Source organism: Bactrocera latifrons, unplaced genomic scaffold (genome assembly GCF_001853355.1).
Source record: "Bactrocera latifrons isolate USDA-ARS-PBARC rearing strain unplaced genomic scaffold, ASM185335v1 scaffold_186, whole genome shotgun sequence".
NCBI classification, from domain to species: Eukaryota; Metazoa; Arthropoda; class Insecta; order Diptera; family Tephritidae; genus Bactrocera; species Bactrocera latifrons.
Window position 1 is genome coordinate 50760 of NW_017535363.1, and position 10663 is coordinate 61422.

General features: G+C 34.2%; 1 protein-coding gene across 3 annotated transcripts in view; it reads left to right on the plus strand.

Annotated features, from left to right (window-relative positions):
- LOC108967389 (protein goliath) overlaps positions 1–10663 on the plus strand; it is a 109959-nt gene that overhangs the window by 20915 nt on the left and 78381 nt on the right. The window contains exon 1 of one of the 3 annotated variants that reach the window (XM_018930766.1): positions 6846–6867. The exons of the other annotated variants lie outside the window; for them this stretch is intronic. The gene's annotated coding sequence lies outside the window, so the exon portion shown is untranslated. Of the gene's footprint in view, positions 1–6845; positions 6868–10663 lie in introns of those variants that run through there. 3 annotated transcript variants of the gene reach the window in all.

Below are 10663 nucleotides of genomic sequence, written 5' to 3' on the forward strand. Positions count from 1 at the left end.
ATAAAAAGTTAAAAAAAATAGTGAAAATAAAAAATTTTCAAAAAATTTGAATGGGAATGTCAAAGTTTAATTTCAACCAATGTCCACGCTTTCGCAAAATTGTTTATATATTTTCGACAGGAAAAATGTTCTAATATATGTATTAAATTAAAAAATTCCACAAAATAAATAAACGAAAGCATTAAAAGTACAAAAAATATTATATACCCAAAATATTTAAATAAAAATGTATTAAGTAAGATACATTCACATAATTTGCTTAATATACAAAACAAAGAGAATTTCCCTACCCAATCATCCACACACATACAAATACATACATACTCGCCTAACGCATCCAAGACGCTCTGAATGTCCTTGTGTTACAACGTCATTCACATCCAATATGCAATTCATTCATTTCAACTGACAATGGCATTTCCTCTTCTCCAATAAACGACTACGACTACGCCAATCACAATGGAGGCACTCACACTTTTTGTTTGCTCTCCCATACACTTTCCCCTGTCTACGGCCGAATTGCTTTTTCGCATGTTCTTCCGTAATATCTATTTGGCATACGCCTCAAACAGAATTTAATCAATTTTTCATTAAACCGTCCATTTGTCCATTGAAGCTGTTTGTTTTCGACTTATACACTTGCCACTTCATAACAAACTGCCAAGTGCGCCAAGTGTTGCTGCTCAACGAGCAGTGAGTGAGATTTTCGGTTCTTACCGGCCCGGTCTGATTAGAAGACGTTTGCGGCGGCATTAACTGGTATTAGCCACAAGCGTCGTGCGAGCTTTGGTTAGCGTCGAAAAACTTTTAGATAACCGATTGTGGAATGGCATCACATTTGTAGTTCGAAACAAATTTACATATGCATAACTATATCTATAAAAAGTTGGATATGAACAGTCAATTACTTAGCTGTTAAAGTGGTTGCTAGTGTTGTTGATTTCATTATGGTGTGTGCTGTGTATGTGTGTGTGTTCCTTTCGCACCTTCAATTATTGAATGCTAACTAATAAACATTTGATTGAGTACAAGTGTACATAAAAGTTCTCTCAGCGAAATAAAGCGACGGGTAGTGAGTTCTGGTTTGTTTATTTGTTTAAAAATTAGCATAAATTCGTAAATTTAACATAAATTCGGTAGTACCGGTTTGATTGACTGCCATTTAATTGATGTTCGAAAATCTATAGTTCAAAGTGTGAGGTGAGAAAATAAAATACTTTTTTTTGGTTAAGTTAGGTTAGGTTTATATTTTTAGAAAACATTTCATTAACTTTTGATATAATTTCGCGATAATAAAGCCAAACAAAGATGTCTGTTATTGTTTGCTCTCCAACAATTTTTTGCGAAAATTTGACCCAGGAGTGTTTACTGATAATCACACAGAAACGGAGTATTTATAGAAATCGATAAAAAATTGAATTGAGTCAATTATTAGAAATGTTTGGTCAAAAGCACGAAAGTATGGTCAGTAGAAAATCCGAACTGTGAAAGAAATCTGAGATATTTTCTACACTTGATTAAAAATTATTTTGAGTCAATTTAAAACTAAATTGAGTCAATTAAAAATTAAATCTGAGAAAAATATCAAATTTTTTTACACACTCAATTGAAAAAAAATTTAATTGAGTCATTTAGAAAAACATTTGAAGTTTTTATATGCGTTTCATTGAAGAAAATATAGTCAAAAACGGTTCTTATCTGAGAAAAATGTCTGAATATTTTTTATATATTCAATTTAAAACTGAATTGAGTTAATTGGAAATAAATATTGAATCAATTCAAAAAAATTTTGAAAGTCGTATAAAAGTTTGTTTGACGAATTTATGGCCAAAAATAAGTTTGATCTAAGTAACTAAAATATCAGAAAATTTGAAACACTTGATTAAAAATTTAATTGAGTCAATTAACAGAAATACCTTAAATATTTGAGAATTATAGAAGAGTCTCACTAGCGAAATTAGGTATAAACTGAAAAATATATTTAACTTTTTTACAACTCAATTTAAAAGTCTAAAAAGTTTAATTGAGTCAATACGAAAGTATGAATGTTTGAAGTTTTTATAAGAATTTCTCTAAAGAAAGTATCTGATCTGAGAAAAATATCTAAATATTGTTAAATCTTCGATTTAAAACTTAATTGAGTCAATTAAAATATTTTTTGACAATTAAAAATTAAATTGAGTCAGTAAAAAAAAATTTTACGAGTCGTATAAAAGTTTGTTTGGTCGAGTCAAATCAATATTTGAAATATTTGAAAAGTTATAGAAGAGTCAGCCTAACGAAATTAAGTCTAAACTGAGAAAGCAATCTGAATTTATTGACACACTCAGCTTAAATAATTTAATTGAGTCATTTAGAATATATACATATGTACTTAAAGTTTACGTAGGAATTTCTTTGAAAAACTATGGGAAAAGTATGAGCAAAAATAAGTCTGCTATGGAAAAAAAAATGTCTGAATATTTTTAAATACTCGATTTAAAACTTAACTGGGTCAGTTAGAAATAATTGTTGACAGCCGTAGAAGAGTATCGTTGACAAAAATATGGCAAAACTAAATTTGATCTGTGAAAGTTATCATAAAATATTTAAACACTCGTTTAAAACTTTAATTGAGTCAATTAAACAAAATTTAAGAGAGTTAAATAAGAGTTTATTCAATGAATGTGCAAATTTAAGTTGGAAACTTTTTATAAATTCGGTTAAAAATTTAATTGAGTCAATTAAGGAAGTTGTGTGAAGCTTCTGTAGGTGTTTCTTTGACGCAATTATGGTCTCTTTAACAAGCAGAAAATGTTTCCTTAGTTGTATTATTACTAATACTGCAGCTGAAAGTTATCAAAAACTTATATGTAAAGAGCGTTAGACTATATTTAAGCATTATTAATTTTACAATTTGCATATTTGCTTTTCATTTAATTGCACTTATTTGCTTTTAATTTTTTTGCTGCAATCATTGAAATGACCGCAATGCAAATTTCTCTCTTTAAATATTTAATTTCCTTACAATATTTAATTAAACAATTCATGGCTCATTGGCTCATTGACATTTATGACAACAATTGGCACAATAACAGTATCACCGAAGTTGTTAACTGACTGCATTTAACGGTACAAACGCACACGTGACATTTCGCATATCAGTCCATCTGTAAACGAGTAAATGAACCTGACAACACAATTTCCATTTTCGCATGTAAAATACCAATATTTGCTGCCTGCTGTGTAATGAAGTAATTAACAACTTACCGCGCCAACAACAGTTATATGCATGCTGTTTAATTGTTATTGTTGTCGGACAGTAGAATTCAACTTTCTATCCACCTACGCGATCTTTAGCATGGAGCTCTGTATGATATGTGTATATGTGCCTGTATTTATTATACCGTTATAACGTGTGTCGGTCGAAAATTTTATATGATTGCCTGTTGTAGACTGTATGTATGACGCAAAATATACGTATGAATGTCAGCAAATATTAGCTTTTGCAAATTTTCTGAAGTTTTCCGGGACACACGAATTTTGTCGCAACAGCAAATGTCAATCAGAATGTTTCTCTCTTACTTTGTTTATTACTAAATAACATTTTGATAAATATTTGTAGAAAAGCTCACGTGACAGGAAATTAGAGAACATTCCAGGGTTGTTTTTGTAAATGTTTGGAGAATTTTGTGTATATATGTATATGTATGTAGGCATTTATATGTGATTCAATAAACCGTCATTTGAAACGTGTCACTCATGCCGTTGATAAATAAAGGCTTCGTAGACATACCACATTTTTTAAATCAAATGCAGTACGGCAACACTCAACTGCTTAGGAACTGCTGTGTTGTAACTGCAACAGACCTCGAATTTCTCCTAGGTGTCTGCTATTGTGACCTAATAATTCAATTTAATTCGAAGAAAGGAAAAAAATTATTTCTTTAAGATTTGAGAGAGAATGAGAAAAAGTCGAGAAGAATAAGAAACAAATGTAAAAGAAGAATAGATATATACGGTGATACATTTCGAGGTTCCCTATCTGTTCAAAGGAAAAACAATTTGGAATGTTCATTATCATTCGAAAGAAGATTTTTGGTATTTATTTTCGGATGATTATCTCTTTTAAATATTGGCCGCCGCTATGTTACAGATGGTCTATCCGTTGAGATCAATTATTGATAACTCGTTCGATCATTTCGACTGATATATGGCGAATGCACATGTGATGTTTTGCTTCAAGGCTCGAATCGAAGCGGCATTGTCTTAAGATTTTACATATCGCCACAGAAAAAAAATCAGACGGTTTGATATCATACGATCTTGGTGTTCAATCAACTGCCCCAAAACGGGTAGTTGCTCTTTTGCTTGTTTACAAACCCACTGAGTGAGATGAGGCCCACCGCTGAACAAAAGTTGCTCTTCGATCTTTTTGGAACTTTTCAAGGGTCTAATAAGTGATGCGATGTCACTTCGGAAGATCGAATGGCTTCAGTTCTTGTACAAGTTGTATTCTGTAAGCTTTAATTTTAAGATCTCGACGTAAAATGCGCCAAGTCGTTCCATACGCCAGTCCGCCGAATCCACTCTCCACGTTCTTCATGTACACTCTCAGCTACAGCTGCTATATTTTCATGACCGCGTGTGTATGAGGCAGCTCTGTGCAAAGTGGGTGCCGCTCGCGCCCAATCGAGTATATGAACCAAAATCAACGACGAGTTCATGAGTCTGATTAGTGTTGTGAGATATTCAAGCGTAATAAAGACGAGTTTTAAAGTCGATATGTGACATTAGATAAAATATGGCCCGATCATTTCATTCTAATATAGCCGACGGTCAGCCGAGTGAACTACAGATGATGAATCCGCACCAAAGCGGGGAAACGGTCGGCTGGTACTACCTTGAAAAAGGAAGGACCACCAACAAAGACTATTGCATGACATTATTGAACCGTTGAAAGAACGAAATCGCCAAAAAACGACCACATTTGAGGAAAAAGAAAGTGCTGTTTCACAAAGTCAATCTAGTCTATTTCCTGTTCTGAGATCTCAAAAGAATGCTTGCTGAGAAGAAGTTTTCGTCGGCTGAAGTGGTGATCGTAACAACTAAAATTGTGCTAAGAAAATAATATTGAAAAGTTAGAAGATCGCTAGGAAAATCAATTTTCACAAAAAAACAAAAAAAAAAAAAACTAAAAAAAACATGTTTTTTCTTTAGTGGACGGGACACTTTTGAGTTGAACTGTTATGTGGTTGTTTGCAAACAATTTACTGCAATCCTTCCTTTGGATTGGATTTCCTAATGTCTTCTTCTTCTTCTTCTTTATTGGTGAGTTTACAACAGCGCGGCAATTCTAGATTCCAAGTGTAGTATTCCAAGTGCTTTTCCACCTGGTTTTCGCAACGGAGTGGAGGTCTTCGTCTTCCTGGTTTTAAGGCTGTTTAAATTATAGAAGAGGTATACTTTCAACTTAAGGAACTTTCAAAAGCTTCGAAATTTAGTATAGGGAGTAGTAATGACGAAAAAGAGATAGAGAGGGAGTGAGAGATAGCTAGAGAAAGATGGACCGGGAGTGTGCAAAGGAGAGTGAAATTATGGGAGAATAAAAGGGTTAGACCGTGAAAAGTATGGAAAAAGTGAAACAGAGTTAAAAAAGTTCACTTCCGCAGTAAATAATATCGTCTTTTTGCACCATATGCATTTACTTATTTTAATGAATTCTCAATGGAATTAAAAAATTGTGTCTTTAATTAACATAGTACATACATATTTCAGATTTCAGATGTTTGTTGCTCTAAAATTAATACAATTTTATTGATATTTCCAGCGTTTTCTTTTTCACAATTCTTCTCCTATTTCTTTAACTTCACTCTTCTTACTACCAACGAATAATTCTAAATTATTACAATTTTCCAATAGCCACTGTCAAAGCTGTGCGCCCGAAGCTTTAGAGCTTGAAAACAGAAAGTGGACTCGGCAACAATGCTCAACTATTAATTGCAATATTAATTCCAAATCAAACTTTCGCAGCAAAGTAAATGTTTATGTTGCATTTAATTAGACACTCAATTTGAAGCAAACTGGAATTACGAGTATGGCTGCCGGTGTAAAAGTGCGAGTGGAAAAAATGCGAAGAAAATCCTTTTCAAATAAATTTCAATTTAAACAAGCGCAATAAAACTATAAAATTCATATTATGATAGCGAAGCACAAACGCACACACATAGAGCAATCGATGAGAAATTCATGCAGCAGCAGCCAGCAACAACAACCACACACTTATACGCCAACATAGCGACACATATGCGCTTACAGTGTGCTCCGTCGACAGCGCGCCGCTTCCTTCCTGTGATCCTGGCGCTGGGCAAAAGCAAAAGTTTCGACTGCAGCCGGGCGCAATGCGTCATTTGACCTACAAACATAAAGTTTTCATTCTATCATTGCGCTCGGTGGCAAATGCGAGTGGCATACATAGTGCTTGTTGTTGGTACTTGGATATTGCGAAAATCAAAATTTATTTGCTGCATGATTTTTATGAAATTATTGTACTTATGTGTGCATGTGTGTGTGCGTTTGTGTTATTTTAATATTTTTATTCCTTCTATTTGTTATATTTGCAGTTAAACCCTTTGGCACACATACACACACCCATATAAATATACACCTACACATGCGCCCAAGCAAATACATATGCATAAATATAATAGAGTCATCGGTGCGCATTGTTGGCTTGCCTTCGCAAAAACTCTGCTCTGCGGCATGAAATGCAAAAAAAATAAAATAAAATAAAAAAAAAATAGAAAATGTGAAAATAAAACATTTTAACTGAAAATCGAGAGAGAAAATATAAAATTACTAATTCTATGGATATTCGCCGCAAGTGCTGTAAGTGATACAATAATGCATTTTCCTCTTTGTTTGCACCGCCAGCAGGAGTTGTGTGGCAAAAACGAAAAGAAGCACGCATAAAACAAAGGAAAAAAAACAATAAAAATAAGTAAAAAGGTTAACTTCGGTTGTATGGAAGCTAAAACACCCTTTACAGTTTCAAGTTTTATTATAAAAACTTTATTTTGGTTGGTAAGTTTGTATGGCAGCTATATGCTATAGTAGTTCAATCTGAACAATTTAATCGGAGATTATAGAACTGCTTCGAAAAATAATTCTTGCCAAGTTTCGAGAAGATAACTTGTCAAATAAAAAAGTTTTTCATATAAGGACTTGGTTTTGCTCGTTCCGTTTGTATGACAGCTATATGCTATAGTAGTTCGATCTGAACAATTTAATCGGAGATTGTAGAACTGCTGCGAAAAATATTTTGTGTCAAGTTTCGTGAAGATAACTTGTCAAATAAAAAAGTTTTTCATATAAGGACTTGGTTTTGCTCGTTCTGTTTGTATGGCAGCTATACCCTCTATTAGTCCGATATCGCCGATTCCGATAAAAGAGCAGCTTAATAGGAAGAAAAGTATGTAAAAAATTTTAGAGCGATATCTCAAAAACTGAGTGACTAATTTGGGTACTATATAAGTATGACCATATGAACTCAGCAGGTCCCGATGATCACAAATATATAACTTTATAGGGTATCCAACGATTTCTTCTAGGCTTTGCATTCTTGGAAGCAAACTTAATATTATCTCGTGCAGGGTATACTAACAAAAATGACAAAATCAAAAAAAAAAAAAAAGGAATTATGTAAACGTTTGCATTTGGCAAATAGAGAGTTTCTTTGAAAGTGGGTCGTAGCTGGCGCACCGGGCTAAACCGGTTCAACCGCTTCGTTTGCCAGCTTTAACTACAATATTGCAACATGTTGGTGCTTTCTTTGGCTGCTGATTCAGCAATCGCATTGCTTTGTAATGCCGAGTTTTAGTGCGCTGCAGGGGTGGATAATCACAAAGGTAATGACTTGACTTGTGGGAAGATAAAGCATAAAAATTTCTAATAACAAAGGAAATCTTCCGCAGGCATTTGACTGAATTCGTACGAACAGGAGTGCATTTTGTGAGTAATGCTACTGCATACTGTCGAATTTTTACATTTAAATTAGTATAGCTGCTCAAAGACTCGCAAGTTTCTTTGCATCGGTTTAAAAACGGGATCGAACTACATTATTCAACTCAATGTGCGCTCAATTGAGAGTCAACTAAAGACGGTTTAACAATTTGGTGAATTTGATCAAATTTCTAATTTTTATCATTCATAGTAGTCTTGAGATTTTACTTCTCTACTTCAAGCAATCCTTGCGATTTTTGTTCACTGTTTCAAACAACCCTTCAAGGATCCTCTATTCTTCCAAATTATAAGAGATCATATAAATCTTAAGCTACCTACGAAAGGCTGTTGAATTTTTTGAGAATTCAGTATGCTAAGTAGGAAACCGGGACAGTTACTAATGACCTACCGACACTTGAGTGAAAACATAAGCTATAAAGTTTCTACAACCTTGAGTTAAGCCGTCTTCTTTTGAACCCAACGTCGACTGATTTATAGATCTATAATAGATAATTTCACTCTCCCGGGATAATGACCTTGAAACCGGTAGATTGCTCCATAAATATTACGTGCCCAGGAAATATGTTGTTTTTGTAGTGACTATCTAAACCAGAGGTGACCAAAAAAAATTTAACTGCGAAGCCCTACGATGAAAATCCTTTGTTATAAATGATGTCGAGCCAAACTAAAATCGAGAAGTTTCGAAAAGCAGACAAGGCATCGAAATGTGTTGGTGGTTAGTCGCATGTGGGACTCTTTGCGTGAAGATCATTTGACGGAGAAGTCATTATCTTAGCACCTTATTCTAAAATTCTACCTTGGTCCACCGTTTATGAGAGGAAGTATTTTTGAAAGTATGGATCAGTACTTTGTCGTTAAAGTCTTATCTTTGAACCTTATCTAAAATTCTACTTCAGTTCAATTTACATGAGAAGATGTATATCTTAGGACCTTATTCCAAAGGTCTACCTTGGTCCATCGTATAAGAGAAAATGTATTTTTGAAAGCAGAAGTCAGTACTTTATTTAAAATTCTACTTCGGTCCCTCTTATATTATATGAGAGGATGTCTTGCAGTACTTTTGAAAGTAGGGTTTAAAATTTTGTCGAACATTTCTTCACTATTTCAACTGGCTGCTCTGAAAGCAGTTTTGCGATACCAGAGGAAGAGGAAGTCTACAAAGTATACAAATATTTTCCACTTAACGGACGAGGTCTACCAAAACTTCATTTAAAAATCATTCTCAGTTCTAAAATACCTGCAACAGGCTTTCCAAACTCACTATGATTTAGAAAATTCTTTCAAGTCTTACCTCAAACTTTATGAACAATCTTTTCACTTATTTTTCTACCAACGAAAACAGAGTTTAGTGCACGGGTCTGTGATATTATGTTGTTGACACATCAAAAAAGCGAAAAATATTTAATTTATTGCAGTTGCGATTGTTGTTGTTGTGGGCACTAAATAAAACTGATGTTGTCACGGCAGTTACTTCAGCGCCTAGCTACTAGTTGTTGTTATCATTGTTGACAGCAAGCCGCTGCTGGTGATGCCGAGATTTGGATTTGGACCAAAAAGATAGCAAAAGAGCCTGCACCGGCAGCCGCAGCATCGTTGCTTTTCGTGACATAATTGTGAACGATAGTTGGTTCGGTGCTGGGCGCTGGGATTACCCAGCAACGATGGGCACCGTGTTGGACACTTGATCCACTTGCTGGCAAAGCGTGGTGTGACAGATTTCGCTGTTGACTACTGGTTGTTGGCGCTGGCGGCTATTTCTGTTGGCACTAGTGTTGGTGTTGGTGTTGCTGTTGGTGTCGGTGCTGTTGTTGGCGTTGCTATTACCGCTATCTTCACTTAACTGCGGCGATCTGCTGCTGAAGTTGAGTGATGGCATAATAATACCATGAGATATTCAACGTCGAGACGTGTCTTACTTCAAAATCACACCAAACAATCAATCACTATTGTTGCTATTGCTGTTGTTGTTGTGTGGGTGTTGCAGCTATCGGCAAGTGGCTACGCGTGCGGCAGCTATTGATGAAGCCGCGTAGGACGCGTTGAAAGTGAAACTGTATTTTTTTCTTTCGAAGTGAATTTAACGGTGAGTGGCACGAAGTTGTTTGTAAGTGTGTGTAGTGTAGTGACGGAAAAGTAAGTGCAACAAAAATATGAGACTGGCTGTAAAGAGTTTTTTTGCATGCATACATATGTAACTGCGAATCTAGTCGTTAAAATTTTGTTGTCAAAAATATTTGTTCGCGGCGTGGGTAAATACAAAATAACACACTTTGTACAAAGTGAAAGTGAAATTACATAATTTCCGCTAGGAGTTTTGCTGTTTTGGAAAATTTTTATGAGATAATTGTAAGAAATTGTTTCGAAAAGAAAAACTTTGGAAAAAAATTTTTCGAAAAAAAAATTATAAAAAAAAATTTTCGAAAAAAATTATTTTGAATTAAAAATATTAAAATTTGGCACTTCTAATGCTTTGTATACAATTCTGACCTTTTGAGCTTATTTCTCTTGTTTTTTGACATGTTTCTAAATTTTTTTTTGTAAATTTAATCCTTAATATGGCGTTTTGTATAAAATTCTGAGCTTTCAAGCTTTTCGAGCTTTTTTCTCTTGAATTGAAAATTGAGTCTGTTGTCGCTAACGGTTTCTTTGTAACATGTTTCTT